The following is a 10,000-nucleotide window of genomic DNA, read 5'->3' as shown; positions in this document are numbered from 1 at the left end:
TAAATTACTATGGTGTACATAGGACTTTGGTATACTCTTATTTATAGTACAATTTTGAGTGGTTTAAAGATGATGTTTGTGTGGCTGAATAGGAAAAAAATATTAAAGTCAAGTGTTTGTTAACAGTATTTGTATTTATTCAATACATTGTGGTGTTCAAAAAGTGACCACTGAGATTAATCTTTTCAAGTGCAAAGTGCCACAAAGCATAACATGTGTGGACTTAAATGTAAACCACAATTAACAGGTAACATATATAATTAAAAAAAAATGTGATCAGACGTGCACACTGTGGCCACACCAGCGTCACACCTGTCCCAAACCTGACATCATAACAATTTAAATGTTTTATTAAAATAATTTTCTGATATAAGTGATTTTGCCCCCTTACAATGACAATAACAAAAAAACATGTTTTTCATGACCTATGTGCTAGTATTTTATGTCTGGCTGCGGGTCCTGCCTTTAAAATAAATGTTACCCCTTTCAGAGATTACATTTAGTTCCTGTAACTTTCTGTCTGTAAAATACTTATTTTTATTAGCATTTATGAAATCTAGTGACAATATTTCATGAATAATATCCTTAGATTAACATTCTTAATAAATGGCAGTAAAATAAGCACCCATCTGATTGTGGAGTCAGAGTGTTACAACCTGGCATTTACACATTGTGTAGCGTTGGGGTTGTCTGACTTTTTGTGTGGCCATAAACGCAGCACTGGCTAAGTGCCATGAGTGCTTGTGTTGGTGCAGGTGAGAGAGCGAGTGGCTTCTGTTGAAACGACGGATGATAACGTTGGTTTAAGCCTGGTTTGTATGGCAGAAAATTACCAGGTTTTATAGATAAAAGTTTTTTTTACTCATGTTTTTGGTGTGGTTACAAACAGTTTCGCTCAATAAAGTGATTGATGGAATTCCTGTCCGTAAAGTGTCTCAAAAGACGATAATTGAACTGTGTTGACAAAGATTGTTTTATTCATTGGGGCCACTCTTGTTGTCCCCTGTGACTCACAGAGTTGCATTGCAAAATCATACAGAATAAATTGTAATGTATTTATTTTGTTTAAAGTTCAGATGGGATTTTTGATTTCCTGCGCGGCATTAATTTGCTGTGCGCAGATGACGCGTGAGCGGTGCGCAATTGCGCAGGCGCGCACCTTAGAGGGAACGTTGGACCTTTGTTTACCTTTTTAACCAATGATAAGCAGATTTGTATCCGACACCGCTCTTAGCCAATCATTTGATATGTTACTGCGTTGGGGGCATTTTTTTACGGTCTATGATTGGCTATTGCGCTGCAGCCCAGCAAAGATGAAAAAACTCCGCTCTTTAAGCCTAGTGCCTCAAAAAGGAGGACAAATACGTGTCCGGCTTGATGCTACGCCGGACGCCGGACAGGGCATTAAAAATCTGGACTGTCCGGCCTAAATCCGGACACCTGGTCACCCTAATTGCAACACATGCCAATACGACCGGGTTAACTTATAAAGTGCAATTTTAAATTTCCCGCTAAACTTCCGGTTGAAAACGTCTATGTATGATGACGTATGAGAGTAACGTCACTAGTTAAACGTAAGTATTGGTACACCTTTGAATCCAATACAAAAAAGGACTGTTTTCATCTCAAAATTCCACAGTATTCTGGACATCTGTGTTGGTGAATCTTTTGCAATTTGTTTAATAAACAATGAAGACTGCAAAGAAGAAAGTTGGAGGTGGGATCGGTGTATTAGCGGCTGGCTGCAGCAACACAACTAGGAGGACTTTGACTTGGATAGCAGACACGCTAGCCGACGCTAGCCGCATACCGCAAGGATGATCGGGTGAAGTCCTTCGTCCTTCCGTCGATTGCTGGAACGCAGGTGAGCACGGGTGTTGATGAGCAGATGAGGGCTGGCTGGCGTAGGTGGAGCGCTAATGTTTTTATCAAAGCTCTGTGAGGTCCCGTTGCTAAGTTAGCTTCAATGGCGTCGTTAGCAACAGCATTGTTAATCTTCCCCAAGCTGGAAAGCATTAACCGTGTATTTACATGTCCAGGGTTTAATAGTATTGTTGATTTTCTGTCTATCCTTCCAGTCAGGGGTTTATTTCTTTTGTTTATATCTGCATTTGAGCCCGATGCTATCACGTTAGCTCCGTAGCTAAAGTGTTTCGCCAATGTATTGTCGTGGAGATAAAAGTCACTGTGAATGTCCATTTCACGTTCTCAACTCTCATTTTCAAGAGGATATAGTATCCGAGGTGGTTTAAAATACAAATCCGTGATCCACAGTAGAAAAAGGAGAAAGTGTGGAATCCAATGAACCCTTGTACCTAAGTTACGGTCAGAGCAAAAAAAGATACGTCCTGCACTGCACTATAGTCCTTCACTCTCACTTTCCTCATCCACAAATCGTTCATCCTCGCTCAAATTAATGGGGTAATCGTCGCTTTCTCGGTCCGAATCTCTCTCGCTGCTGGTGTAAACAATAGGGAAATGTGAGCAGCACTCCAGCTTGTGACGTCACGCTACTTCCGGTAGGGGCAAGGCTTTTTTTTATCAGCGACCAAAAGTTGTGAACTTTATCGTCGATGTTCTCTACTAAATCCTTTCAGCAAAAATATGGCAATATCGCGAAATGATCAAGTATGACACATAGAATGGATCTGCTATCCCCGTTTAAATTAAAAAAAAATCATTTCAGTAGGCCTTTAAAGGCCTACTGAAACCCACTACTACCGACCACGCAGTCTGATAGTTTATATATCAATGATGAAATCTTAACATTATAACACATGCCAATACGGCCGGGTTAACTTATAAAGTGACATTTTAAATTTGCCGCTAAACTTCCGGTTCGAAACGCCTCTGAGGATGACGTATGCGTGTGACGTAGCCCGGCGAACACGGGTATGCCTTCCACATTGAAGCCGATACGAAAAAGCTCTGTTTTCATTTCATAATTCCACAGTATTCTGGACATCTGTGTTCGTGAATCTGTTTCAATCATGTTCATTGCATTATGGAGAAGGAAGCCGAGCAAGCAAAGAAGAAAGTTGTCGGTGCGAAATGGACGTATTTTTCGAACGTAGTCAGCCACAACAGTACACAGCCGGCGCTTCTTTGTTTACATTCCCGAAAGATGCAGTCAAGATGGAAGAACTCGGATAACAGAGACTCTAACCAGGAGGACTTTTGACTTGGATACACAGACGCCTGTAGAGAACTGGGACAACACAGACTCTTACCAGGATTACTTTGATTTGGATGACAAAGACGCAGACGTGCTACTGTGAGTATGCAGCTTTGGCTTTTTTTTGCGTATGTACGTAACTTTTTTAAAATATATAAGCTTTATGAACCTTGGGTTAGGTGAACGGTCTTTTGGGCTGAGTGATTGTGTGTGTTGATCATGTGTTTGAATTGTATTGGCGTGTTCTATGGAGCTAGGAGCTAGCAGAGGAGCTAGGAGCTAGCATAACACGTACCGTACCGTACGTGCGCGTCACGTACGTAACTTTTTAAAAATATATAAGCTTTATGAACCTTGGGTTAGGTGAACGGTCTTTTGGGCTGAGTGATTGTGTGTGTTGATCAGGTGTTTGAATTGTATTGGCGTGTTCTATGGAGCTAGGAGCTAGCAGAGGAGCTAGGAGCTAGCATAACAAACACGCAGGTGTTATTATGCAGGATTAATTTGTGGCATATTAAATATAAGCCTGGTTGTGTTGTGGCTAATAGAGTATATATATGTCTTGTGTTTATTTACTGTTGTAGTCATTCCCAGCTGAATATCAGGTCACCCCCGGCTCTCACAGCATCTTCCCTATCTGAATAGCTTCAACTCCCCACTAGTCCTTCACTTGCACTTTACTCATCCACAAATCTTTCATCCTCGCTCAAATTAATGGGGAAATTGTCGCTTTCTCGGTCCGAATCTCTCTCACTTCATGCGGCCATCATTGTAAACAATAGGGAACTTTGCGTATATGTTCAACTGACTACGTCACGCTACTTCCGGTAGGAGCAAGCCTTTTTTTTATCAGATACCAAAAGTTGCAATCTTTATCGTCGTTGTTCTATACTAAATCCTTTCAGCAAAAATATGGCAATATCGCGAAATGATCAAGTATGACACATAGAATAGATCTGCTATCCCCGTTTAAATAAAAAAAATTCATTTCAGTAGGCCTTTAAATAAAACGGCTGTACTCCTAATTAGGTGTGGTTACTGTTCAACGTTGCACTGATGAGGTAGCGACTACTGGGACCTTGGACTCCATACTTTCCTGTACTTTTTCTGTGTGTTTAAATGTGGAACGTTTAATAATCTCACGTTTAATAAATCTCATTTTTGAAATGTAAAAAATCAAAAGTGAGCTGATAACTGTTAATTTACTTGTATGACCCAATCCAAACAACCTCCCCTAGTCACAGTGCCGGAAAAAAAATCAACTAGTACAAAAATGTAATTATAAAATTATTATAAATAAATTATTATTAAATTATTATTATTACATTTCTGACTCTCATTTGCAAGTATTATATAGCAGACTTTGCATGCAGTTGCAGTTCCAACACGTCAAGTGGCAGTAGTATATAGACTTTTGTCACCATCTGTTGGCCAACGAAAGTGACTCTGCAATCAATTGTACTTTCAAGGCAAACAAGTAAATCATTGACTTGTATGACCCAATCCAAACAACCTCCCCTAGTCATAGTGCAGAAAATAAAAAAATCAATCACTACAATTATACAATTATAATGAAATTATTATTGTTACATTTCTGACTCTCATTTGCAAATAGTATATAGCAGACTTCGCATGCAGTTGCAGTTCCAACACGTCAAGAGGCAGTAGTATATAGACTACTACGAAGCCGTGTACAGATAACGACCAAATCTGTTTCCAAGTTGGTAGCAAACATGGCGCCCTGTAGTCAGTATGGCCAGAGGATCTCCTACATGATGTTTGCTATAAACTTTGAAACAGAGTTAGCCATGCTCGCTCTATACTACATGTGTTGCTTAGCCAGGAAGTAGTCTTTGCCATTAAGTTAAATGTGCCACTCTAGTCTAATGTTGTGCCCTAAAACGTGTTTATACAGCGAGTATTATACTTATTACACAAGAGATGTTTGACGGTGACATGCATCTGAGATGTGATTGTCATTACCAAATCTGGACGTGTTAAAATCGCCATGTAAAATGGCTCATGTTAATCAGTAGCATATAAGTGGCAAGTCTAGTGTAAGTTAGCATCAAGCTAGCACATTTTGGAAAAGCAAGGCTCCATGATTGTTTCGCAACAAAAGGTGTGGAAATATGGCACCGTTTGATTCTACCTGAATGGATACCCCGTAAAAGTAGCCTAATTGGTACCCATCCCTACTCCTGATCCATATGATTAATCATATGGTAACATATATGGCAGAGGTGTCTAAACTGCGGACCGCCGGCATTTTCAATTTGGCCTGCGAGACAGCACGAGTTTAATAAACACTTTGATCGGGAGTGGTGTGTCCATATAGAATATAAATATCCAGTAGACTGATTGTTGCGATTTTGTCGCCATCTGGTGGCCAATGAAAGTAACACTGCAAATAATAGTACTTTCAAGGCAAATAAGTACAGCAATTACTTGTATGACCCAATCCAAACAACCTACCCTAGTCAGTACAGCAAAAAAAAAAAAAGATCAAGCAGTACAAAAATTCAACAAACATGGTGACACATAACACAAACTGTGGGTATTATGAAAAACGTCCAATCAACATAAAATACATCAAAATGACAACCATTCATTATATATGAATATATCCATTCATATCCACACTTATCCATTTTATGGCGCATTTTAGCTGCTTGATATTTCTGATTGATTAAAAAAACCATAAGAAGTTTGTCATGGAAGTAAACAGTCTGAGTTTAACTTTCACATACTCTTAATAAACAATTATTAAATATATATCCATAATATTATTCTAATAATATGTACTCATGTATATATATATATATATATATATATATATATATATATATATATATATATATATATATATATATATATATATATATATATATATATATATATATATATATATATATATATATATATATATATATATATATTCCCTGATAGGTCTGCCAACAAGGTGACTTTTATGGCTAATTGGGCTTGGGTCGCAAGCTAAGGTCTGATCATCCTGTAGCTGGCCGCCTCTGGAGAGGGTGTATAGTGTTAAAGGCCGAAACATCCAATGACCCAGAGGAACACTACTGATGATGCGCACCCGTAAATGTTATCCGTCAGGTCTTCCATTCACGTTCACTGTTCATTTAATGTGTTAACTCATTTTATGCATTTGTGTTTCGCACAAGCGGTAGAACATCTCACTCTGTGTTTTCTGGAATATATATATATATATATATATATATATATATATATATATATATATATATATATATATATATATATATATATATATATATATATATATATATATATATATATATATATATATATATATATATATATATATATATATATATATATAAATCGCTCCGGAGTATACGTCGCACCGGCCAAAAATGCATAATAAAGAAGAAAAAAAACATATATACGTCGCACTTTTGGGGGAAATTTATTTGATAAAATCCAACACCAAGAATAGACATTTGAAAGGCAATTTAAAATAAATAAAGAATAGTGAACAACAGGCTGAATAAGCATACCAGAGGCGACACCGGGGAGGAAGATTTCATCGGATTTAGCGATTATTATTGTTTGGTAAACGTATAGCTTGTTCTATATGTTATAGTTATTTGAATGTTTCTTACCATAATATGTTACGTTAACATACCAGGCACGTTCTCAGTTGGTTATTTATGCGTCATATAACGTACACTTATTCAGCCTGTTGTTCACTATTCTTTATTTATTTTAAATTGCCTTTGAAATGTCTATTCTTGGTGTTGGGTTTTATCTAATAAATTTCCCCCAAAAATGCGACTTATACTCCAGTGCGACGTATACAGTATATGTTTTTTTCCTTCTTTATTGTGCATTTTCGGCCGGTGCGACGTATACTCCGGAGCGACTTATAGTCCGAAAAATACGGTACGTTATATGACCCATAAATAACCAACTGAGAACGTGCCTGGTATGTTAACGTAACATATTATGCTAAGAGTCATTCAAATAACTATAACATATAGAACATGCTATACGTTTACCAAACAATATGTCACTCCTGATCGCTGAATCCAATGAAATCTTCTTCCTCGGTGTCGCTCTTGGTATGCCCCGCTAGCGTCCTTTCTTTCTGCTGATCGATCGCCGTTTTCTGCTGCATATTTCACTACGTCCAGCTTGTAATCTGCAGTATATGATTTCCTTTTCGGTGCCATTTTTCTTCAGCCCTTCTCAGTTTTTATAAGTTACCGCCAATGTTGATATGAACCATTTTAATAGCTACGGCAGTAGCATATAGCATATAGCAGTTAGCATCCCATGACCCACAATGCACTTCTGCCATGACCATCCCCCGCCAAATTCTTATTGGTTGACGTGTGTGTGACGATTGCTGACGTGTGTGTGACGATTGCTGACATTTGCTTCGTCTCTTCCGTGAATTAGATAAATAATATTATTTGATATTTTACGGTAATGAGTTAATAATTTCACACATAAGTCGCTCCGGAGTATATATCGAACCCCGGCCAAACTATGAAAAAAACGGCGACTTATAATCCGAAAAACATGTTATATATATATATATATATATATATATATATATATATATATATATATATATATATATATATATATATATATATATATATATATATATATATATATATATATATATATATATATATATATATATATATATATATATATATATATATATACATATACTTTATACATATACATATATTCATACATTTATACATGTATACATATACTGTATATACAGTATACATATACTGTATATATACCTACATTTATAAATATACTGTATACATACCTACATTTATACATATACTGTATATACACATACAGTAATTTCCGGACTATAAGCCGCTACTTTTTCCCCTCGTTCTGGTCCCTGCGGCTTATACAAGGGTGCGGCTTATTTACGGCCTGTTCTTCTCCGACACCGACGAAGAGGATTTCGGTGGTTTTAGTACGCAGGAGGAAGACGATGACACAATGATTAAAGACTGACTTTTCATATACCGGTAGGCTGGTTATTTTGATAACGTACAGGCGAGCACTTTGTATTACTTTGCACCGTTGTATTATTTGTACTCTGCACGAATGCTGTTCGCCATGTCAAAGATGTGAAAGTTTGATTGAATGATTGAAAGATTTATTGTTAATAAATGGGACCGACAATACCCTCCGTGGTAGCAGGAACCCCTATATACTACGGTAATTACACATCAAAACCCTGCGGCTTATAGTCAGGTGCGGCTTATAGTCCGGAAATTACGGTATACTGTATATACACATATACTGTATACATAATATATATATATATATATATATATATATATATATATATATATATATATATATATATATATATATATATATATATATATATATATATATATATATATATATATATATATGTATATATATATATATATATATATATATATACATATATATACACATCCATATACATACATTTATACATATACATTTAAACATACATACATATACACATATATATATATATATATATATATATATATATATATATATATATATATATATATATATATATATATATATATATATATATATATATATATATATATATACACACACACACACACACACAATGTATATACTGTATATATACACACACATGCGTATACATATATACACACATATATACCGTATTTTCCGCACTATAAGGCGCAAGATCGGTAGGTTGGAGTTCAAATCCCAGCCGAGTCATACCAAAGACTATAAAAATGGGACCCATAACCTCCCTGCTTGGCACTCAGCAACAAAGGGTTGGAGTTGGGGGTTAAATCACCAAAATGATTCCCGGGCGCGGCACCGCTGCTGCCCACTGCTCCCCAAGGGGATGGGACAAATGCAGAGGACAAATTTCACCACATCTAGTGTGTGTGTGACAATCATTGGTGCTTTAATCTTTAATCTTTAATCTAAAAACCTCCAATTTTGTCAAAAGCTGACAGTGCGCCTTATAATCCCGTGCGCCTTATATATGGACCAATATTGAGCCTCCAACAGGTAAAAGTTTCAATCAATCAATCAATCGCAACTACGGTAAGCAGCCGTCGACTTCATTTTCCCCCGTCTTCATTTTCCCTTGTAGAAGAAGAAGAAGCGTGCGGTGTATGCTGGGATATATGACTGCGCGAGGCGTGCCATTTCATTTCCATTCGTTTGTTTATGTAAAGACCCCAAAATAGCTCCTATTAAGAGACACACTTAAGACGATCAGTCACGCAGTAGAACACGGGAATAGAGCAGCAGCGACACTGACTCCATTAATGACGACTTTGACGAGACATGTTGGATGCCGTATTCGCCCAACTGTTTAATTCGGACACTGAAGAAGAAGAATTCAAAGGGTTCGTGGATGAGGAATAACTTCATAAAGTGAGCTTTACATGTTTATTTTGTGTGTTGTGTTGTGTGACATTAACGTTTGAGCAACGTTGAGTTATTGATATATTGTTATTGCTCTGCACTATTTCGAGTGTTACTATATTGTGATTGCACTAACGTTTGATTTACCGTAACAGTATCACTGTTTTTTACGTGTTTATTGAATCAGGGAAAAGTTCCCCTCCACTATGTGATATAAATGTTGCACTACATGTTATACCTTGCTGTTGTTAAAAGATAAACAAAACACCACGTCACTGACTTTACCTCGGGGACAATAATAAAACAGCTGTTTATTCATTTTGTGAGTGAACAGAGTTGTCAGAACGCTGGTTTGTAATCCATTAATAAAGTTTGACT

At 36.7% G+C, this 10,000-nt stretch overlaps 1 protein-coding gene across 1 annotated transcript in view; it reads right to left on the bottom strand.

The window, feature by feature from the left end:
- Positions 1-10,000, bottom strand: part of tgm2b (transglutaminase 2b) — an 80,548-nt gene that overhangs the window by 2,351 nt on the left and 68,197 nt on the right. The window lies entirely within an intron of this gene.

The sequence above is a fragment of the Entelurus aequoreus genome, linkage group LG01, assembly GCF_033978785.1.
Source record: "Entelurus aequoreus isolate RoL-2023_Sb linkage group LG01, RoL_Eaeq_v1.1, whole genome shotgun sequence".
Lineage (NCBI taxonomy): Eukaryota > Metazoa > Chordata > Actinopteri > Syngnathiformes > Syngnathidae > Entelurus > Entelurus aequoreus.
This window is presented reverse-complemented; position numbering and strand designations above follow the sequence as displayed.